The sequence below is a fragment of the Anomaloglossus baeobatrachus genome, chromosome 6 (genome assembly GCF_048569485.1).
Source record: "Anomaloglossus baeobatrachus isolate aAnoBae1 chromosome 6, aAnoBae1.hap1, whole genome shotgun sequence".
Lineage (NCBI taxonomy): Eukaryota > Metazoa > Chordata > Amphibia > Anura > Aromobatidae > Anomaloglossus > Anomaloglossus baeobatrachus.
Window position 1 is genome coordinate 275,051,620 of NC_134358.1, and position 24,766 is coordinate 275,076,385.

Genomic DNA, 24,766 nt, shown 5'->3' on the forward strand with positions numbered 1-24,766 from the left:
TGGCATTTTATATTTATATTTATTACCATCTATTTAGATATTGGGTTTTGATTAGTCAGGGGTGTTTTGTATTTCAATCTGCACCTTGCTTTTACTAATATTATATAAATAGTTCCTGTCTACTCTATATTATAAAGTGGTTTAGCCAGGCTATATGCTATTTTCTGTGACGTCCTATCTTTCCAGCCAACTGTTTTGTCCTATACGTATTTAATAAAAGTTATAATCATTGAGACCTTTTTGTTTGTTTTTTTTTCTTTGGTTTTACTCATTATAGTGAGTGGTTCCATCGGGACTTTTAAATGAATCTCATTTTGGGGAACTAACATGGCAACCTCAATTTAAGTGGATAGTGGAGAGCAGGGGATAAATGAGAATTGAGCTGTTTTTGATTTGTGGAAAACAAAATGAAGAAATAAGCTGCAGTAAAAGAAACCTTTTTTTTTAATTATTTGGCGGTGTAAGTGCTAAGATGGCTTTATTCTTTGGGTCAGTGCGATTACATTGACACCAGATTTATATATGTTTGTACTACACACTAGCAATGTTTTTTTAATCACAAATAATTGTTTTTAGCACCATATTCTGAAACCTATAATTTTTAAACTTTTGGCAAACAAAGCTGAATGAGAGATTATTTTTGTGGAACACGTTGAAAATTTTTTGGTACCATTTTGAAATACATATTTTTTATTGCTTATTATTCAGATTTTTCAGATGCAGAATGAATAAACACCAGCATTTTGGTTATTGTTTCCATATTTTTTGTGCAATTCACCATGCTGTAAAACTGATAAGACCGATTTATTCTTAATGTCAGTGCAATTACAGCAATACCAGATTTCGATTGGGTTTTCATGCTTTGCTACTGTAACGCAAAAAATGCTGTTGTATAGAGAAAAATACTATGTTCAGCACCATACTCTGAGAGCTGTAACTTTTTTGTGCGGGCAAACAGAGCTTCATGAGGGCTTATTTTTGGTGGGACAAGTTGAATTTTTTTGGTATCCTTAAACGGTAAATAAAAAATTTGGTTTGGTTTTATTCAGATTTTTCAGATGCAGATCTTAGTATTTTTTTTAAAAGAAAAGTTCAGAATCAATTGGTGAAGATACCGTATCTACCATATATAACCAGACAAAAACAGCCAAGGTAGAATTAAATGGAAATGCATATAAAACATAACTTTTAATATGAAAAGTTAGAAAGGGTCAACTTAATGACGGACATACATAAATGCACAAAAATAGACAAAACACTTGAGGACTCTAGTATACCTAGAAATGTGTTGATGGTTACACAAAAAATCACACGTAGACGTCCACCTAAAGCCTGAAAAGGAAAGCACCACTCATGGAACCTGCAAACCAATTCAGCAAAAATAACAGGGCTGACTAATATAAATATGGAACAATCTCACCAATTGGTGTGTTCATCCAGATACTGACTGGGAACAATAAGGGGAGGTCAAAAAACTGTTGCTGCCACACACTACTCCTGTTCACCAGTATAAGTCGCCCAGAACTACTCTTTCCCGATGCATTTTCTCACAGGGTGATTCATCAGGGGATCCGGAGAAATAGACAAATGGGTGCCATTTCTATATGCACACGAAAAGTGGCCACCAGGAGTTTATGAAGGGGGTATCAGGAGGAGGGGACGGTATGTAATAAGATAATTAGCATAATCTCTGGTATCAGTTAAAAAACGGAGAAGGTAGTACCAATAAACAATATAACTTTCATTCCGGAGAGGATTCAAAATCCGGCGCCATTAAGGAGGTGCGGGATCCACATGGAACGCTATCGGCAATATCATGTTGTCACTTCTGCCCTCAATGTTCAAACGGAGGGCGCCGACATGACAATTTCCACCCTTAGGCTATGTGCGCACTTTGCTTTTTACCTGCTTTTTACCTGCTTTTTCAACTGCAGCGTTTAATGCCAAAATGGTTGTGTTCTGCTTTTCTAGCAAAGTCCATGGGAATTTGGTTTTCTTGTCCGCACTTTGCAGTTCAAACTGCAGCCTTTTTGTTGCAGAACTTTGGTCAAAAACTCAGCTTTGCAGGGCAAAACCCAAATGGCAAAAACAATTGTCATGTTTTTGTTTTTGCCATTTGGGTTTTGCACTGCAAAGCTGAGTTTTTGACCAAAGTTCTGCAACAAAAAGGCTGCAGTTTGAACTGCAAAGTGCGGACAAGAAAACCAAATTCCCATAGACTTTGCTTGAAAAGCAGAACACAACCATTGTGGCATTAAACGCTGCAGTTGAAAAAGCAGCAAAAAAGCAGGTAAAAAGCAGGTAAAAAGCAAAGTGCGCACATAGCCTAACTCAGTGCTGCAGCAAAATGGTTCCTCCAATACAAATTTCGCTGCAACAAAGGGCCATATGGGGAGACCATATATGACTTGTTCTGGTTGACATCACTTCCGTCCTACTTGAACTGAGTGTGCACCATCCAAAGAGTACCGCCCTCCCTAGCATAAAACATTGCCCCACCAGGACAAGTAATGCTAAATTAAAGGGCTGTGTGTTAAAGGTACATCATCAGGCTAGTACTGCTATTGCTTCTAACTAGCCAGGCCCCACCAGAATTATTACCGCACATAAACAATATATTGAAGTAACGCATAACAATGTCACTAATCATCAAAGATCCTTAACAAATAAAATATAAGGGTCAATATATTAAAAACCAAAATATGTAGTAATTTCAAACCCCAAAATACATTCCTGAACAATAATAGCTGAACAATCCAAAAACCCTCTTAATTATATCCCCTGGGGTAACAGTCATTAGAAACAAAGATACCACCAAACCCAAAAAAAAACCCTAATAGGTCAAATAGGGTGGAATTATAATATATTCTTCATCCTGAACAAAGTCAGTATGTGATATTTTAGCAGGATCACTATTGAGGAAAGGACAACGAACTGCTAGAAAGAATACAAAGGGGGAAAAATAAAAGTTTTCCATTTAAAAGTTTAGAATCCTTTTATAAAGTAAAAAAAAATGCAAACATGTTACATTTTTTCACAAATGAGAAATGTTTGATTAAAGGGTTTAAATTTGAATATCAAGGGTGATAAAAAAAATTCTGAAGCCAAGATACCACATAATATATTTGATTCATACAAAAATTAGTCTATTATCTACCCAAGAGAGAAAAGTTTTGTAAAGTGTAATTGTTAGGGAGATTTTTTCCCTTTTTGGTTACTCTGCAATATGTGTATATAATATCACAAAACTGAGCACACCTCACACATTTATGTAAATATTTTATTGGTTATTGGAACAACACTGAATATATGAGACTTTGATATAATGTAAAATAGTTGATTTTACCCCCAGTGAGAGCCATTTAAACACTGCAAGCAGATAACACAGCCTGATTATCACTCATACCCAAGCACAGTGTTGCTCACTTGATTTGTATTTGTAACTCACTCAAACTTTGAACCTAAACTTTTTGGTAGTCGGATTCAACACCCAAACTTCGAACATTGAACCTATGGTTTGCTAATCTCTACTGTAAGTCCAATATGGCACCACATGGCAAAGAATTCTCTCAGTATCTGAAAAAATAATTGTTGCTCTACATAAAGGTAACCTAGTTAGTGCATATATCCAGATTTTCATTATCATATATTATATGCTAACCCCACTACTTGATAATTAGAACAAAGAGAACACAGGAGCAATTGCGCATTTCAAAAATTATAGGTAGAGGTTGAACAGTGCTGATCCACCAATTTACAATGGGTAATGTGATGTCATAACAGGCTGATCGAGTTAGGTCATATGCACCTCTGCATTGAATAAGATGTGTATTTTAACTAATGACAGCTGACTAACATATGCAGGTCTTTCTTGCCTAGCCATTTTTACTACACTCATTCCAGGAGTATAGTATACTTATCTATACTGGTTACATAGTGGTGATGGTATTTTATTGTAACCATGTTATTTCACCTGATATAATGGCTATATATGCTCTCTGCATGACATAGCATCAATTAACCTGTTGTATGCATTAACCCCTTCATGACCATGGACGGAAAGATCCATCATGGTGCCCTGGGCCTTAACGACCAAGGACGGATCTTTCCATCATGGCGTAATCGCGGCACCAGAGCCTCCGGTAACTGCGAAAAGTTAGCATAAACCGCAGATTCGGGGAGGATGGGACCTGTACCTGACCTCAGGAGGGGTGGTGCCTCCTCCCCGGACCTACGAAGGCTGTGATTGGCTGACGAACGCCGCTCAACCAATCACAGCCACTGTAATGTTCCAGCCACTTAAAGTGACTGAAACATTGAAATCCAGCCCTGGCCAGTGCAGCTATAGCACTGGCCATTGGCTGGAGCTGGGTGACCTCACTGGATCATCCTCCCCCAGCTCCAGTAGCTCTGATTGGAGAGATCGGCCTTGTGACCGCTGTCTCCAATCACAGTGGACCTGTTACCGGTGACCGCCCCATCAGCTTCACTTCCCGTTCCCTGCAGCACGCCAGCACAATGAGTGTACACAGTGCAATGGCAGGGCGACAAGCTCCGGTCCCATGCTGTTATGTGACCGGAGCATGGGACCCGGAAGTTGCCGCGCTGCCATTGCACTGTATGAAACTGGCCTCCCGATCCGCCGCCGCTGCCCTCCGCGATCTGCCACCCGCATCCCCACCCCTCATATCTGCTGCCCGCACCCTCACCCCCACACCTCCCGATCCGCCGCTGCCCTCCGCGATCTGCCAACCGATTTGCTGCCCGCACCCCCACTCCCACACCTCCCGATCCGCCGCTGCCCTCCGCGATCTGCCACCCGATCTGCTGCCCGCACCCCCACCCCCACCCCCACACCTCCCGATCCGCCGCTGCCCTCCGCGATCTGCCACCCGATCTGCTGCCCGCACCCTCACCCCCACACCTCCCGATCCGCCGCCGCCGCCCTCCATCTGCCACAGTGCCACCGGTCCCCCCCGATCTGCTGCCCAGCCCCTTTCCCTCGTGATCGGCTGCTCGTCCCCTCACCTCCGTGATGTGCTGCCAGCCCCCTCCACTCGAGATCGGCTGCCCGCTTCCTCCTCCGTTATCCGCTGCCCGGCCCCGCCCCCTCTCCGTTATGTGCTGCCCGGCCCCACCACCTCTCCATTATGTGCTGCCCGGCACCGCCCCCTCTCCTCCGTTATGTGCTGCGCGCCCCCTCTCCGTTATGTGCTGCCCGTCCCCTCCCCTCCGTTATATGCTGCGCGCCCCTTCTCCTCCGTTATGTGCTGCCCGCTCCCCCCCACCTCTCACCCCCGTGATCGGCTACTCGCCCCCTCCCCTGTCACCCCCGTGATGTGTGCTCCCTCCCCTGTCACCCCCATGATGTGCGCTCCCTCCCCTGTCACCCCCGTGATGTGCGCTCCCTCCCCTGTCACCCCCGTGATGTGCGCTCCCTCACCTGTCACCGCCGTGATGTGCGCTCCCTCATCTGTCACCGCCATGATGTGCGCTCCCTCACCTGTCACCGCCGTGATGTGCGCTCCCTCACCTGTCACCGCCGTGATGTGCGCTCCCTCCCCTGTCACCCCCGTGATGTGTGCTCCCTCCCGTCACCCCCGTGATGTGCGCTCCCTCACCTGTCACCGCCGTGATGTGTGCTTCCTCCCCTGTCACCCCCGTGATGTGCGCTCCCTCACCTGTCACCCCCGTGATGTGTGCTCCCTCAACTGTCACCGCCGTGATGTGCGCTCCCTCACCTGTCACCGCCGTGATGTGCGCTCCCTCACCTGTCACCGCCGTGATGTGCGCTCCCTCACCTGTCACCGCCGTGATGTGCGCTCCCTCACCTGTCAGCGCCATGATGTGCGCTCCCTCACCTGTCACTGCCGTGATGTGCGCTCCCTCACCTGTCACCGCCGTGATGTGCGCTCCCTCCCCTGTCACGCCCGTGATGTGCGCTCCCTCACCTGTCACCCCCGTGATTTGCGCTCCCTCCCCTGTCACCCCCGTGATGTGCGCTCCCTCCCCTGTCACCCCCGTGATGTGCGCTCCCTCCCCTGTCACCCCTGTGATGTGCGCTCCCTCCCCTGTCACCCCCGTGATGTGCACTCCCTCACCTGTCACCCCTGTGATGTGCGCTCCCTCCCCTGTCACTCCCGTGATGTGCGCTCCCTCCCCTGTCACCCCCGTGATGTGCGCTCCCTCCCTTGTCACCCCCGTGATGTGCGCTCCCTCCCCTGTCACCCCCGTGATGTGCGCTCCCTCACCTGTCACCCCGTGATCTGTGCTCCCTCACCTGTCACCCCCGTGATGTGCGCTCCCTCACCTGTCACCTCGTGATCTGTGCTCCCTCACCTGTCACCCCCGTGATGTGCGCGCCCTCCCCTGTCACCCCTGTGATGTGCGCTCCCTCCCCTGTCACCCCCGTGATGTGCACTCCCTCACCTGTCACCCCTGTGATGTGCGCTCCCTCCCCTGTCACCCCCGTGATGTGCGCTCCCTCCCCTGTCACCCCCGTGATGTGCGCTCCCTCCCCTGTCACCCCCGTGACGTGCGCTCCCTCCCCTGTCACCCCCGTGATGTGCGCTCCCTCACCTGTCACCCCGTGATCTGTGCTCCCTCACCTGTCACCCCCGTGATGTGCGCTCCCTCACCTGTCACCCCGTGATCTGTGCTCCCTCACCTGTCACCCCCGTGATGTGCGCGCCCTCCCCTGTCACCCCCATGATCTGCTGTCTGCTCTCCCTCACCTCTCACCCCCGTGATCTGTGCTCTGCTCACCTGTCTCCTCCGTGATCTGCGCTGCGCTCCCTCCCCCACCTCTCACCCTCCCTGATCTGCTGCCTCCTTCATCTCCTGTGATCCAGCTGCCTAGATCCATCCTGTAGGGTAACTATCCCCAATCTCACCTCCCACTCCCCTTCCCACCCATCCCCCCATCCCCCCTCCCCCATCCTCTGCCACTCCTGCATCCACTGCGCCCTCTCCCATCCGCCCCCACCCTATCCCAGCCGCCGTCTCATAATCACAGATGCTCCCTTTATATGCCGCTGCCCCCCCATCTGCCGCCGCCCCATCTGCCGCCCCCCCATCTGCCGCTGTTTTTTTTTTCTATGCCATGGGGGTCTAGTTTCCAAAATGGGGTCACATGTGGGGGAGCTCCACTGTTTCAGCACCTCAGGGGGTCTCCAAACACAGCATGGAATACGCTAATTATCCCAGACAATTTTGCGTTTGAAACGTCAAATGACGCTCCTTGCCTTCCGAGCCCTGCTATGCGCCCAAACATTTGATTTCCACCACATATGAGGTGTCTGTGTACTCAGGAGAAATTGCACAATACATTTTATGGTGCAATTTTTCCTGATACCCTTGTGAAAAAAAAAAGCTACCTGGTTGAAGTAACAATTTTGTGGTAAAAGTTTATTTTTTATTTTCACGGCTCAACTCTATTAACATTTGTGAAGCCCCCATAGGTTCAAAGTGCTCAATAAACATCTAGATAAATTCCATGAGGGGTCTAGTTTCCAAAATGGGGTCACATGTTGGGGAGCTCCACTGTTTAGGCATCTCAGGGAGTCTCCAAACGCAACATGGAATACGCTAATTATCCCAGACAATTTTGCGTTTGAAACGTCAAATGACGCTCCTTGCCTTCCGAGCCCTGCTGTGCGCCCAAACATTTTATTTCCACCACATATGAGATGTCTGTGTACTCAGGAGAAATTGCACAATACATTTTATGGTGCAATTTTTCCTGATACACTTGTGAAAAAAAAGCTACCTGGTTGAAGTAACAATTTTGTGGTAAAACATTTTTTTTTTATTTTCACGGCTCAACTCTATTAACTTTTGTGAAGCCCCCAGAGGCTCAAAGTGCTCAATAAACATCTAGATAAATTCCATGAGGGGTCTAGTTTCCAAAATAGGGTCACATGTGGGGGAGCTCCACTGTTTCGACACCTCAGGGGGTCTCCAAACGCAACATGGTGCGGCTAACGATTCCAGCTAATTTTCTGTTCAAAAAAGTCAAATGGCACTCCTTCCCTTCCGAGTCCTGCCGTGCTCCCAAACAGTGTTTTTTCGCCACATATGAGGTATCTTCGTGCTCAGTAGAAATTGCCCAACAAATTTTGGGGGTTCATTTAATCCTGCTACCCTTGTGAATATGCAATATTTGAGGCTAAATTAACATTTTTGTTGCAAAACGTAAAATGTTCATTTTTTCCTTCCACATTGCTTTAGTTATTGTGAAGCACTTGAAGGGTTAATAACCTTCTTGAATGTGGTTTTAAGTAGCCTGAGGGGTGCCGTTTTTGGAATGGTGTCACTTTTGGGTGTTTTGTGTCATGTAGACCTTTCAAAATCGCTTCAAATGTGATGTGGTCCTTAAAAAAAGTGGCTTTGTAAATTTTGTTGTAAAAATGAGAAATTGCTCATAAACTTTGAACCCCTATAACTTCCTTAAATTTTTTTTTTTCCCCAAAATTGTTCTGACGTAAAGTAGACATGTGGGACATGTTATTTATTAATCATTTTGTGTCATATGTCTCGTTGGTTTTAGGGCATAAAAATTCAAAGTTTGAAAATTACAAAATTTTCAAAATTTTTGCGAAATTTCCGTTTTTTGACAAAGAAACGCAAAAAATATCGGCCTAAATTTACCACTAACATGAAGCCCAATATGTCACGAAAAAACAGTCTCAGAATCACCGAGATCTGCTGAAGCGTTCCATAGTTATAACCTCATAAAGTGACACTGGTCAGAATTGCAAAAAATGGCCTGGTCTTTAGGGTCAAAATAGGCTTGGGCCTGAAAGGGTTAAGCACTTTATTTGCACACTTTTTAGTGAAATGTGGTCTATGGGCATGTTTGTTTGGATGCACAGGTGTACATTATGAGCTAAACCCATTAATGGCCACAATATGACATAATATACTGGGTGGCTCTTTATACATACACATGTGCAACCATATAGTTCATGCTCTATAGTTCTACAATCTGTTGCTTTATATTAGCAAAGGAAAAAGACCAATGTGGGCTCCTTTTGTTCATTTGAAACAAGTGAATTACATCATAGCATCGGATATTCAGCCAGTTTCAATCCTTCGCATCTATGTGTGTTTTGTACAGCCACACTTCAATTTTAAGTGTCTATATATGTCTCTTTTTATTTTTATTAATATATTTACAGTATGTAATAAAAGAATTTTCAAATTTTTGAAATGCGCAATTGCTCCTGTGTTCTCTTTGTTAATATTATAAAGTTGATCTAGACTGCAAGAAGATTGGCAACAAGTTGAAACTAAGCTGCAGTAAAGTGGCCAAGGTCATAAAACAATTTAATGAGACAGATTCCACTCTACTCAGAACAAATACTGAAGTAGATGAAAAAAACACAATCATACACAACACAAACAAAGGTTTAGATGTATAAAGCAAGTGTATATATATTAATAGTATGTGGGTTGTACGGATGTAATGGACCTACGGAAAATACATGAAAATTCTATGGAAAACCGATTAGGTCAGCAATCACAATTTTATTGATTAAAAATAATGACTGCCAATCGGCAGTTTAACGAAAGATGTAGTTTAATATATTTGTTTGACTTGTTCGTTTCTATGTACTACTTTTCTTCCTCCTGCATATATTTGTACCTTACAGTTTTGCAGAATACCTGTCCTTGCTTTCAATATTTTTACATTACATGTGATGCCCTCTTTAGTTAAACTGACGGTTGGCAGTCATTATTTTTAATCAATAAAATTGTTACTGTTGACCTAATCAGTTTTCCTTAGATTTTTTTGTTCTAAAATTTCAGTGCCTTCCACTCAGAACAATCCTTGCTATGGTCAACCAAAGAAGTTAAGCATGTGTGTTCAGCATCATATCCAAATATTTTCTTTTTAAAATTGACATATGAGTGATTCCATCATTGCTGCAGAGTTTACAGGGGTGCACCAAATTGGTCTGCATGGCTGTCATCTCAGACGAAAGCCTCTCCTAAAGATAATGCACAAGATAACCCATAAACGGTTTGCTGAAGACAAGCAGACTAAATGCATGGATTACTGGAACCATGTCCAGTGGTCTGATGCAACGTAAAAAAAATGTGGAACGCTCATTGGGTATGAATACTTTTTCATGGCACTTTGGTATTGGGAATTGCTAAAAAAAAAAAGCAACAGTATATCTCATACAAAAATATATTTTTTATCTAGTTCCCATTCTAATATCAACTTAGATGCTATTTGATTGCATAGACTCTTGTATATGCCTTGTTCCAGTTATCTGAGTTACAGTGATGTAATAATGTGATAAAGCTTAGTGAAGGTCAATCAAATAAATAGTGGGTAGGAGGATCAAGCCAGAGTAACCAAGAGTGCAATCACATGATAACACAATGCAAATTGGGAAAAAAACAGGAGAATCATACCTACTGAGTTTCCCATGGTTGTCACACTATTTCCGGGTCCAACCATTAAAGTTCATGAATATGTACTGCTTCCCCCACCCACACTCTGTAATAGTGTCTGCAATTGGTTGCTGTGCTGATTCCCCCACCCACCCTCTGTGGCAGCATCTGCAATTGGTGACCCTCACATTGCGCCAATTCTGGGGTTTCTGCATGCTGCTGTTTTAGGCTGAGGACAGCCAAATAACCATGGGCCTCCCCAGCCTGAGAATACCAGCACTCAGCTTGTATCTTTCTGTATTATCTGTGCTGGGTATCAAAATTTCGAGGACAATAAGCAATTTTTTCCAATTATTTATTTATTTTTACACTCCACTCCGGGGACCCAGACAGCTAGTGTGACTACAATCACAGATGCTGTCACAGAGGGTATTGGGGGGAAGTATATCTGCAATCAATCACAGACACTGCCACAGAGGGTGGGTTGGGGTAGCAGGATTGCAACCAATCAAAGACCCTGTTAAAGAGGATGGGCGGGGGAAGCAGTGCATATTCATAAACTTTAATGATCGGACCAATAAGTAATGTGACAACAGCAGGGAATCTCAGTAAGTATAATTCTCCTGCTTTAATGACCACACTTCTTATTTTTTTCACTGCACTTCCCAATCACATTAATGCCAGCAGCAAACACGGCTACGATATTACTGTGATAGGCTATCAATACTTGCCTGTTCAGTGGCTGATCAGGCGCTAAACATGCTGGGACGGTATTTGAAACTCACAAGGTGAATACCAAATTGCCTATAGAGTAACGGATTTGGTGAATTCCTTAAAATTAATGAGAGTAACACATAGTGCCAAGAATATTCACTCATCATTACAAACTACTAAACTCCTTTAACAGAAAAACAAAGGCAAAAAGTAAAGCTAACTTTAAAAACATTAAATCAATGTACTGTAGATTGCAGATCAACACAATTCTAACAGAGGACAAACTCTAAAATATTTCTAAAAAAGCAATTAAAAATGCAAGATCCATTGTGCTACTATTTCACTTTTTTGCAATGTTCTGCTTTACCTGCCAGTACAGTGTAATCACTTTTCATAGCAATCCAAGAATTTTAAAAGTTTAACATTTTAGTTATAAGTAAGGGCATGGATGATAGGAATTACTCAAGCTACCCTGACATTTGCATTGTTTTTCGTGTGTCTCTAGGGTAAATCTTTCTGAATATACAGCTGGCTCACTGATTTTCAGCCAACTGAGTGTACCTTTCTAGATAGTTGAAGTTAATTTTCTAAGGCATTTTTACCTAGCTTTCATTTTCAAAATATATGATCCAAACAAATATAACAAAATTAACAGAATAGCAAAATGTTATCTGCAAATTTAAAGCATAAATATCACTTGTACTTCATTATATTTCCTTTACTGATTTGCTTCACAACAGAATTTTTAACATCTGCTATACCAGCCGATTTCCCATTACCCTTGATCTATATTAGGTTGGATCAAGATGTCCATAAGTTTCTTGCTTATTGACAGACAGGAATCAGACAGTAGAATCCCTGTCCAAACTATGTTTTCTCTAACTATAACCTTTAGGCATGAACCTGCAAGTTTCATTAGACATTAGGTATTGAAAAATATAAAAACAAACAAAAAATATAATTTATAACCATGTGGAGATCTTTTAGAATTAAATTTGGATTATGTATTGGAAAAGTTTATTGAGCAAGACTTTAACCCTTTCCCAACAGCCATTGCCTTTTGACAACAGGCCGTGAGGGTCCTAAGTCTGCAGCATTAATACTCTTGCTTCAGACATCTAGCAGAGACAGTCAGAGACAGTGGAGAGAAGACAAAAGCAATACCTCATTGCTTATGTCTTCTTTGTTTTAGCCTACATAATGCACAATAAGTTATCTTACCAAGCCTTTCTAAATTTTAAATTTCATCAGTACTTTGTATACGACTTGTCATTTTCATAATGGAACACACTTTTAGCAGAGTTAGATCTGACACTAGAGATGAGCAAACCCATATAAGCTTGGGTTCCCTGGGTTCCACCAGACATAAGTTAAAAGTTCAATTCGAGACCCAGGCTTGACCTCAACTTGTTTTCGATCTTCATTTAAGTCAATGGTGAACCGAATCAAAGGGCTCGACTCTAGTAATGAGTATAATGGAAGTCAATAATTGGGCAGTTTGGCTCTCTGCCCACATACTGCCAGCCATAAACAGAGCATTTGAAACTGTTGTTTTTACCACCAGTGAGAGCCAATAAGAAACTGCAAGCGGCTCTCACTAGATCGAGCACTAAGCGTACCCTCAATTGAGTGGTGATCATCAGAACAGCACCCAAACTCAGATACAGACTTTTATAAAAAGTCCATGTCCAGGTTTGAACTCTGGATACCCAGTGATTAGTTTGAACCTTAAACTTTACAGTTCGGGTTCGCTCATCCCAATATGACTCTTGATTTTTCTACCTTTTGGCTCATGAATCAAAAAGTGACCTCAGTTTTTCTCTTTCACAACACATTTTTTTTAACCTACACAATACCCTCACTTTGTCTCCAAAACCATAAAATGGAAAATAATATTGATTTAAAGCTATTTTATTCATATAAAGGATATATTACTACTGTAATTCAAATTGTGTGAAAATAGTAAAGTAAGGTGGCAGTTAAGGTAAAATTTACTCATATCTTTTCCAGGATTTTTCAATTTGTAGACAATCCTGCCTGATGCTCCAACAATTGTCAGCCATTGGATGTGCATCCCACCTACCCTGATACCATCCCTCTATGACCTTTAATTCTTGCTGTAATTGTTCACTTTTCTCATCATTGACAGCCCCAAGGTTTTCAGAGATTTATGCAAGATGGTAATGCAGAAAATGACCTTGATGATTATGTTACAACCAAGTAATTTGTAGCTCTCTAAGGGCGGCTTTGCACACTACGACATTGCAGGTGCGATGTCGGTGGGGTCAAATCGAAAGTGACGCACATCCGGCGTCACTTGCGATGTTGTAGTGTGTAAATCCTAGATGATACGATGAACGAGCGCAAAAGCGTCGTTATCGTATCATCGCTGCAGCCTCCGACATTTCCATAAAGCCGGTGCAGCGACAGGTGCGATGTTGTTCCTCGCTCCTGCGGCAGCACACATCGCTGTGTATGAAGCCGCAGGAGCGAGGAACTTCACATTACCTGCCGCCGGCTGCAATGAGAAGGACGGAGGTGGGCGGGATGTTTACATCCTGCTCATCTCCGCCCCTCCACTTCAATTGGCTGCCTGCCGTGTGACGTCGCTGTGACGCCGCACGACCCGCCCCCTTAGGAAGGAGGCGGGTCGCCGGCCAGAGGGACGTTGCACGGCAGGTATGTGCGTGTGAAACTGCCGTAGCCATAATAATCGCTACGGCAGCTTTCACTAGATATTGCACGTGCGACGGGGGCGGGACTATCGCTGCAGCATCGGTAACACATTGTTACCGATGTCGCAGCGTGCAAAGCCCGCCTAAGAGTTTCTGGACAATTTGATTGCAATTCTTTGAATGATAACTAAGCATTATTTCGGAGTTCTTATATTGTCACAATGAAATGTTCATCTTTGATGAATTGCGTGATCTGTGGACCATCAAATAAAATATGTTTTTGCAATGTCAATATTTCTATTGGAGACTTTGATGACATGATCATTGGGTATCTTTCAAGTAAAGCAGAGTTGCTAGATTTTTTCAGAACCAGATCAGTTCTGACAATAATTTGTGGCACCTCAGTTGGATGTTTATTTTTGTAACTTACTCCTATGGCTGGCCCAGCTGTTTTTTTAACTTCTTTGGTGAAATATGTAAGAAATATATAGTACATTGCAAAAGATTTAGGAAGGTGTGGATAAAATGCTACATTGCAAAATTACTTTAAAAATAAGTGTCTTGATAGTCTATTACTGACATCAAATCTGATCCATAATTATGATACCCCCACACATTCCATAACTAATAAAGAATTACATAAATTCATGCAAAACATCAATATTCTTGTGAGTGTTGTACAGGTTTTTTTAATTTCTATGTCTAGACACTTGCATCTCAGGAATTTGATATTTGTGCACTTCTGAATGTGCTATTGACAGGAATTTCTCACCAGATGTCAATAATAACCCATCCAATCCACACATGCAAAAACCTCAAGCCACAGATGTCCATAAATTTAGCTATGTGTAATAATGAGAAGAAGAGAAGTGTAACAAGCCATGGAAAATCATGACACCAGCTGAAATCTACAAGTAATTAAAAATGAATCCTGCCACTTAGTGAAAACTAATATCAGCTGGTTGCATTGTTGGCCTATAAAAATGTATCTCATTACTAGGGTGCCACACAAAAAAACATTTTATGATGGGTAAAACCAGTGAGCTATCTCATGGCCTTTGAAACCTTGTTTTTGAAAAACATACTGATAGCACTGGTTAAAAAAAATCTAAACTACTGAAGATTCCAGTAAGCACTTTTAGGGCCATAATCTAGAAGTCGAAAAAACATCATAATTTCACCATAAACCAGCTTATATGCTCAAAATTTCAGACAGAGGAGTGAACATAGTAATCAAAATAGTTGTCCAAGTGCTAAGAACCACCTTTGGAGAGCTACAGAAAGATCAGGAGTCAGCAGGTACAATAGTTTCAAATAATAAAGTAACAAATGAATTCAACCACCATAGCCTGTATGAACTCTCACCACACAAAACTTAATTGCTGAACAAAAAGCATGTACAGGCTTGTTTACAGTTTTATTAACATTTAGACAAGCCTGTGAAATACCGTGAGAATATAATCTTATCAGATCAGTTCAAACTTGAACAGCATATAATCCCCAAAACACCATACCAACAGTAAAACTTGGAATTGGGTACTTCATGGGATGGGGCAGTTTTTCAGGATATAGCACTGGAAAACTTCATATAATTGAAGAAAGGATGAATGGACAAATGTACCTAGACATTCTTAATCAAAATCAGCTGCCATCTGCTAGAATGATGAAGAGGAAATGAGGGTTGACATTTCAGCAAGACAATGATCCCAAACACACGGACATGGAAACTCTCCATTGGTTTCACAGAAATAAAATAAAGCTGCTGGAATGGTCCAGCCAATCACCGGACAGAAATCTATTAGAAAATGTATGGAAGAAACTAAAGCTCAGAGTTCATATAATGAGCCCATGGAACCTTTAGGATTTCAAGGAGTTTTTTATGTAGAATAATGGGTCAAAATCATACCTGAGCAATACATACAGGAGGCATCTTAAAGGTGTCATATGATGCTGAGCACATGCACTCAATTTCTTTGAAATTGGTGAGGTCTGTTCTCAGTGAAACCTGTCTTGTTAAAAGCAAGTATGCTGCAATTCAGTTTCAGGGTGTTGGCAATTTTCTTATAACCTAGGCCCTCTTTTGGAAAAGGAATAATTCTTTTATTTAGATCCTCAGAGAATTTTTTGCCATGATATTCCATGTGTAACCTCCAGTGACCAGTATGAGAGAGTGTGAGCGATAACACCAGGTTTAACACCAATTCTCCCCATTAACACCCGAGACCATTCGCACCGGAGACCTTGTGTCACTAATGAGTCAGATGACTCTGGGGAGGGAAAATGGCTAATTGGGAAAAATTTGGCCATTTTTACTTAGGGGTGTACTCACTTTCTTTGTCAGCTGTTTAAACATTAATAGATGTGTTGAGTTATTTAAAGAGCAAAAAAACATATGTACATATGTAGATTGCTCTTTAAATAACAACACATGGAGTTTAATGTTTGAGCAGCTGACAAAAAAGTGAGTACACCTTACACCTCACTCATATATATATATATATATATATATATATATATATATATATAGTGTTCGGCTTATGTCACTGTATGACTTTGTAACTGCACAATCTTCCATAAGAAGCATACATCTGAAAATCCTCATATGTGTCTTTGAAGAGAGGCTCATACACAGTCAGCACACGCTAATAAAATTCAGTAAATGTACATCACTGTATTTTCTACTTTTCATTTTTTCACCTATAACAGCAGTCTATAGGCCCTTGGCTAAAAGCTATGGCACATTTTGATATTTGTTTTGGTATGCCAGGATTGCATACTGATACTGTTTGATGTAGTTAATGAAGTTAATAGCTGCTAGCTACTTCAGGTGAAAAATGTTTTCATGCTAATTCATTCCATTTATTTAGATGCAAACTGTGTTCGTTCCATGCTTGCTTTTTATCAATGCTCACAATTAATGATTCTGTACTAGTTCTTGCTGTTCATGTGAGTAAAATGCTGTAATAAATCAATACGATACATGGAAGGTAAATCTAGAACTATTGTTTTGATATAAAATCTGTAAATAGTAACTGAAGCAGGACAAGTATATCATTTTAAGTGTTAGTGACCACTAATGTTTTATAAGCTATTCCAAAATTATTTTTGGGGAAATGCAATATTCAGCACATGGGAATGTTGAATATTTGTTTAATTTGGTATGGTTATGTAAAACCTTATTAGGACTTATTCAGACACCCATTTTTCATCTATGTGTTAAAATAACAGTCAACCTAACAATTAGAAGATTGATTTGTCCTTACCATTTCATGCACACATTGCATCAGTGCTTCTCACATATTCAACACGTACTCATTATACTCTATGGTGCAGTTCAACTGTCCATGTCTTTTAATATGCATCCAGAAAATAATGTAGTCATCCTTTTTTTTTATCCGAATGTGAGGAAATAACTCGATTAAAAGCCCAATTTTGATCTGAATGTTGGATCAAAATAGTCAATGTTAGGGTATGTGCGCACGTTGCTTTTTACCTGCTTTTTACCTGCTTTTTTGCTGCTTTTTCTTCTGCGCTGTTTAATGCCAAAATGGATGTGTTCTTCTATTCAAGCAAAGTCTATGGGAATTTGGGTTTCTTGTTCACACTATGTTGTTCAAAATGCTGCCTTTTTGTGGAAGAACTTTGGTCAAAAACTCAGCTTTGCAGTGCAAAACCCAAATGGCAAAAACAATTGACATGTTGCTTCTTTGAAAAGCTGAGTTTTTGACCAAAGTTCTGCCACAAAAAGGCAGCATTTTGAACAACATAGTGTGAACAAGAAACCCAAATTCCCATAGACTTTGCTTGAATAGAAGAACACATCCATTTTGGCATTAAACAGCGCAGAAGAAAAAGCAGCAAAAAAGCAGGTAAAAAGCAGGTAAAAAGCAACGTGCGCACATACCCTAAGTCTATTGGGCCTTAGACACCATTGGGATGCACTCAGATAACATCAGTGCAGTCTGATTTTAACAGACTTACTGAATAGTGAAACTCCGAGAAAAATGGATTCCATTCTGATCAGACTCTGACTAAACACTGAATGGAGTCTGGTTAGTATAATTGAATTGTTTTTCTCGAATGTGACAAAAATGGTCATGTGCATGAGCTCTAAATATTAAGGTGGGATCCAATTTTCTCAGAGACTAATAAAGGAAAAATGATTGTCCTCCTCTGTGAAAATCAGGCCCCACTCAGATGTCTTCAAGTCATGGGTGCGAATGCTATCAGTCAAAACCATGAATAGCACTTGTCTGGCTTATACGGTTGTGCGCACAAGCCCTAGAATGTATATATTTTCATGTATCAGTACTTTGTACTAGAATGAGCCTGATGTGCATTTTGCTATTGTTTCTTCATGCGACAGATACAAATTTTGAGGGGAATTCAATATTTAGCACATGGGAATATTTAAGATAAGATTTTTTATTTAGTTTAGTATGGATTTGAGAAACAGCATCGCCCTTATTCAGACATCAATTTTTCACACATGTTTTTTACATATATAACATATATCAATTACAGTCTACGGAGATGTTTAACTGTCCATGATTTGGGGGGATATGTATTAGCAATACAATTATAAGTTTGTCTTTTTTTACATAAGTAATGGTTCAAAATAGCCAATACAAGTCCATGGGATTATGAAAAACATGTGTGATGCCCTCGACCCCAGGGGTCACAGGTAACAACACCTACCACATTACACACACACCCCAATCCCTTGTGAGGACACACCAGTCACCCGAAAGGGAGACCTGATGCCTCCCTCAGGGCCAGTAGGGCACACCAGGTGTGCTGAGTCAGGCGGAAAGGCATGCCCACCGAGGAGACTACTGTCCTGAGGCAGGAAATACAAAGGGAGAAGTTTTAGTCAGAGAGTAGACAGGAGGTGTGAGAGAGAAGCTGTTAGGGACCCGAGTTGGAGCCTGGGATCCCAGTAACGTCAGGCAGGCAGACGGTGGTGGCCGCCTGCAGGAGTACCGGTACAGCAACCGGCGGAACCATAGGGACCGGGCCAGGGTTGGAGCCCGCCGGCCCTGAACCAGGGAGTCAACCGTTTACCGGAGCACCAGAAACTGGGTACTCAGACCCCAACCTAGCTTAGAAGCCACTGAGTGTAGGCAAATGAACTGATTACAGTCTGGACCTCACGGGTTCATCCTCACCCAAAGTCCCGAAAGAAGGCAAAAGCCCACCGATACCGGGTGAGAGCCACCGCCAAGGGCCAAACATCCGATGGGCCAGCGCCTGCGGGCAACCGAGGGCTCCTCCGGCAGCTAAACGCCGGGGAGCAAGCTACCACTGCCCAGGCAGGGGAGCCGAAAACAACAACAAGAGGTGCAAGGAAAAGGGGCCACCATCAGCCTCACAAGGGACACAAGCAGCCGGTTGCGGGACCTGACCATACCCGAACTTTGGTTTACCAGTAACTTTGAGTGTGAATTAATCATGAGTACACCAGTGCCATCCGGGCACAACACCGCACCGCAGCACGACACCCTGCACCCCGACATCATCACTGCTCGTCCCACCGGGCCCTGGGACACACCGCCCCTACCCACGGAGGGGCTGACATCCAGGCTGCGCCTTCAATACCGATCCCAGGAGCCCCCTTCACTCCAGCCACAGCGGAGGTGCATCCTTTCACCATGACACATGGGTGGCATCATGATCCATACGACGACAACGCGGCCCCCGGCTGCGAACCTCGTCCCACACCACCACCCCACTGCCTCCCCTTAACAGAGAAACGTGGTTCCCGGTCCAGAGGCGCTCGTGCCCCCGACAACCCGAGCCTGGACCTCGAGCGGCTCGGCCCGAGCAGCGGAGTGGCCGAGCCCCTCTCAGGGAGGTACACATGCATAGCCTTCGGAAGCAACTAGATGCAATCCATGTGCTATTTACTTAAAACATAACAGTAAATATTTGATAGCAAAAAAATCAGTGGTAATTTAATAGCCTGGAGCAGTTCAGATATAAAGAGAATAGAGATGGTTGAGCACTAAAATGCTGAGGTGTTTGGTATTCCAGTTGAGCAAATCAGATCCTTTGTAAGTGCTCAACTTGAGTTATGAGTACAATATAAGTCAATGATTGGACAGTTTGGCCCCACATACCGTTAGCTATAAATTGTGCATTTACGGGGGGAGGGGGGACAGGGTTTTCTCTTTTTCTTTTGATACACTACATCTGAAAACATTGTTTAAACCAAAGTGAGACTGCATATGGCTCTACCTGGGGCACCAGCATACATCATGCAGTGAAGCAAGTTTTATGGTCATTGTTTCATGGATGACACATCCAAGCACTCGTAATACTCACCGAGCTCGAAGAATACCCGAGCATTCCGATGCTCCATTTATTAAAGAACAGTGGTGAGCATGTTTGCCCATCACTAGAACAGAATAATCGGTAGTATATTGTCCTGTGAATATAGGCTGTTCTTGGCAGCACAGAGCCTCTATGCATATGACAATAAAGTGCCAAGAATGATCATTTTCTAACCATGCCAAAAGAGCATTTGAGTCAATGAAAGTTGCTCATTCATTGGATGATCAGCAGCCTGATTGCACTGAATAATTATCATGAGGCAGCATTCTATGGAATGATCATTCCCGATAATCATGATGTGCAAATGCACCTTAGCAAGAGGAAATAGGGAAAGCTCCAATAGAGAATGACAGAATTTTATTTATCTTGAGTTCTGTATGAAAAAAAAAATTGCAAACTTTATTCAGTGTGTCCACCCAAATCCTGTCCACCGCCATTAACTTGAGAATGGCGGCAGCTATAGGCATAGAAGTGGTGTCTAGTTATAGTAAAGTATCTATGTGCTATGCAATGAAACCACCTATTGCATCACCTGGTGGAAAACAATGGAGTTAGCATATTTATCCTTAAAACAGAACATGATAGAGAAAAAGAGTGAAATAAAAAATTGTAGGGCATCATCAATTCAATACGAATCGACAGCTTGCATACAGAAATGCTATGATATGAAACCCATGACCCCCCCAAAACAGTGAATGCAGGTCACGCATATGGCGCTCATTTAACTTTGACATTCAAAGTGGCCACCGTCAGCTGCAATGCACATCTGGACTCTGGACAGCATACTGTATCTTGCTGCACATTGTGCAATATGGTAGGTAACACGTTTGCACAAGAATCTCTCATACGTCGACGTAGGTCCTGCAATATTGGTGGAGGGGTCGCACACACCTGCTGTTTGATGTGACATCACAGAAAGAAGTGAAAGTCCAATGGGGTCCGGTCAGGTGAGCATGGAGGCCACTCCACGCAACCACCATACCCAATGACTTGTAGGAAGTTTTCCATGAGGTATCGCTTCATGTCCGCAGCTTTGTGAGTTTTACACATTGTAATCATAGCATTTCTGTATGCAAGGTGTTGATTCGTATTGAATTGATGATGCTCTACAACTTTGTATTTCACTTTTTTTCTCTATCTCATTCCGTTTTTGAGATAAAAATGCTAACTGCATTATTTTCCAGTAGGTGGTGCTATAGGTGGTTTCATTGTGTAGCGCATGGCTAATTTACTATACCTAGACACCACTTCTATGCCTATAGCTGCCGCCGTTCTCAAGTTAATGGCGGCGGACAGGATATGGGTGGACACACTGTATAGAAATATAGACTGTAGTTGAGAATTTTCCGTGAAAATATAGAAAACTGATATAGCATAAAAGTAGCGATGCTTTAGCCAGATTGACTGAGAATTTCATAAATTAATTGTAGCTTCTGATGGCACGTCCAATGTCATTTTCATGGATGTTCCCATTTCCGTATATGTAGCTCTGTGTGTTAAGCAGCTCTGATTACCAGGTCAGAATTTAATGAATGAGTGCTCCAGAAGCTTCATTAATGCATAAGCATTGTTAGTGACCAGGAAACATTATCATTTAACAATTGATGATCTTGTTATGTGACAATGCCTAGAACGGCTGATTAAATCTTGACAGTGTATCTGTCCACTGTTAATGTGTCTGACATATTCCTCTAAAAGATGAAAATGTAACAGTGAAAACCAGAAGTACATATTATATTAACAGGCAGAGTCTAAAAACGATAATGTTCTAAAATATGTTATTACCATGGGTTAAGGGAAATGCCATATGTTGTTGATAAAATATTTTTCTACGTTTGCTCTGAAGACTTCTTTTATTACGAAAAAGTCTTGCTTAAATAAAAATATCTTTATTTCCTTGGTTTATTTTGTGAGTGTGACACCACAGCCTACTGTATATCAGGGCATTTAGATACAAGAAGACGTGAGCTCAGCGGGATATTGTATTACTTGGATTTCTTCTTCTTGAGTGGTTGACTGGTTTTCAATAACAAAGTTATTGAATGTGGTTTTTGGTTTATCGTGCCATTTTTCAGAACATTGTGTTATCTGCGGTTAGATTATCCAGATATAAGTATGCTAATAATTCAAAAAGAAAACTAATAGCAAAAAAGAGCATTATTATTATCCCATGTTGTGGTTGTTAAATGTACATTACCTATGTTATATAGTTATAAAGTTTCAAATAGGTATATAGTTACATAGGTTGAAAAAAGACATCTTTCCATCACATTAATCCTTCTTTCAACAATTACACATTTTTGACAATATAACAGACAATGTTATTTGCACTGAGGAAATCATTCAGCCATTTTTTAAAAGCTGTTATGGTGTCTGTCCTGCAGTAGGGCATCCAGAGTCTGACTGCTCTAACTGTAAAGAACCCTTTCCTATTAACCTGTCTGACTCTTCTTTCTTTCACACGCAATGAGTGCCCCCTGGTCCTTAATATAGTTTTTGGAAAGAATACGTCCTGTGCTTGTCTTTTGTATGTCTACACATGCATTTATACATATTAATTTTTATCTCCTCTATGATGTAATTTTTTTTCTAAGCTAAACAAGCCCAACCTTTCCAACATCTCCTTATATGGGAGGCCTTCAATCCCTTGTAAAAGTCTAGTTGCTCACCTGAACTGATTCTAACTTTTGAATGTCCTTTTTAAAATGTGGATCATCCAAAACTGTATCCAGTATTCTAAATGTGGCCTTAGAGGTGATTTATAGAGGAATAACAATATGTTGGGTTCACAGGATTTAATCTCTTTTTATATACCCTAAAATATTGTTTGCTTTTGAAGCTGCTGCTTGACACTGAGTTTTGCTGCTCAGCGTACTTATATCCAGAATATCCAAGCCCTTCTGTTTTTCTATAGTGCCAAGTTTATTTCCATTTAATGTATAAGCAGCAATAAGATTATTCCATCAATAATAATAATAATAATAATAATAAAAAAGACACATTACTCTGCATTTATCAATCTTAAATCTCATTTGCCAAGTGTTTGCCCATTCAGACATCCTATCAAGATAATGTTCTAATATTGTACTATCAAGGTCTATTTTTCATATCCTACATAGTTTGGTGTTGTCAGTAAAGACTGACATTTTACTCTTAATAACATATGTAAAGTCAATAATAAAGAAATTATATGGGGTCAGTCCCAGCACGGATACCTGCAGTACCCTATTGCTAACTATATCCCATTAAGAGAATGTACCATTTATGACTACTGTTTGTTTTCCATTCTTCAAGCCATTTCTTTCTGGAGATTCAGTGTAATGCTTTAATGTTGTACAGTATCCAATGCCTCAGCTACATTACATTTATCCAGATTTGCACTTACTTACTAGTAGAAGCCAAGCATGTTGGTGAGTCTTGACTTATCTATTGTAAATCCAGACTGGTTGTCAGTTGTTATTATATATGTATATATATATATATATATATATATATATATATATATATATATATATATATATATATGTTTAGTTTTAGTCACTTACACCACAGAATTAATGCTGTAAAAATAAAACCTAAAAAACTTGCAAAGGGCATTATTTTTTACCATTTATTAACGTTGCTTGATTTTTTTTCTTGTACAATATACTGCAAAATAAATAATCTAAAAATTATGGCAAAATTATTCATGGCTTTCAAAATTACAACTTTTCATGCAAAAAGAAAGCACACATACATACATGGGCACAGAAAAATAAAAGGGTTAATTCTCTTTGAAAAAAAGAAAGAAAGAAAAATGAGGGACAAACTCAGTCGACAAAATTGTGGTCAGGTTAGCAACTTTTACCAATTACCAGGTTCACAGAAAAGCAAAGTAAGGTTAGTTGGAGTTAGATTCAAGCAGCATTACATAAGAAAACCAAGGTCACAAGCCATGTTATTATCTGGATAATATCCACAGGAGAACCTAAGCAATGACAGGCAACTCCCAGAAATATTTTTGGAGATTAAATAAGTGGTGTGTCATTATCTGTGTCAGGCTCAGACACTGCTGAGCCATGACATCTATCTCTCCCCAGGGTTATAGGCCATGGGAGGGTCTTATTCCTACCTGCCTCATTTCGGTGGGCAGGACGCTATATCCTTGTGCTGCCGTTACTGGAACGCAATAGTTCCTGCTCTGCATCATATGAGTCTTGGCTCACGTGTTCCACGATCCATCTTACCTTCCAGCTACTGTCCCATACCGCCTGTCTGTTCTTAACCCTCTTGACTTCTCGGTCCCGTTCAGTGACTCTCCCATCCTGTCTCTCTCCTATTCCTTCATCTCACTGTACTGCTTCTTTGCCCAGCCTCTACTGACTTCCCGGTCCCGTCCCTGTGTTTTGACCTCCTGTCCCTGTGTACTGACCTCCCGGCCTCTGACCTTGCTTTGTTTTTAGTTAACTTCGGCTCTACTTCTCCCTCCTGACATTGGCATGACTTCCTGGTTCTCCACCTTTGGCTAGCACCTGACACCATTTTGCATCTCCACCTGGTTTCTCACTGACATCCTGGTACTGACTCGGCCTGCTGACTGTTCTGTTGTGTTTGTACCCTCCAGTGGGTTTTCTGCTAACTGCATCCAGTGACTGTTTCCT

At 41.7% G+C, this 24,766-nt stretch overlaps 1 protein-coding gene across 3 annotated transcripts in view; it reads left to right on the top strand.

Annotated features, from left to right (window-relative positions):
• Positions 1-24,766, top strand: part of LOC142243203 (cadherin-10-like) — a 758,404-nt gene that overhangs the window by 135,509 nt on the left and 598,129 nt on the right. The gene's annotated exons all lie outside the window — the stretch shown is intronic.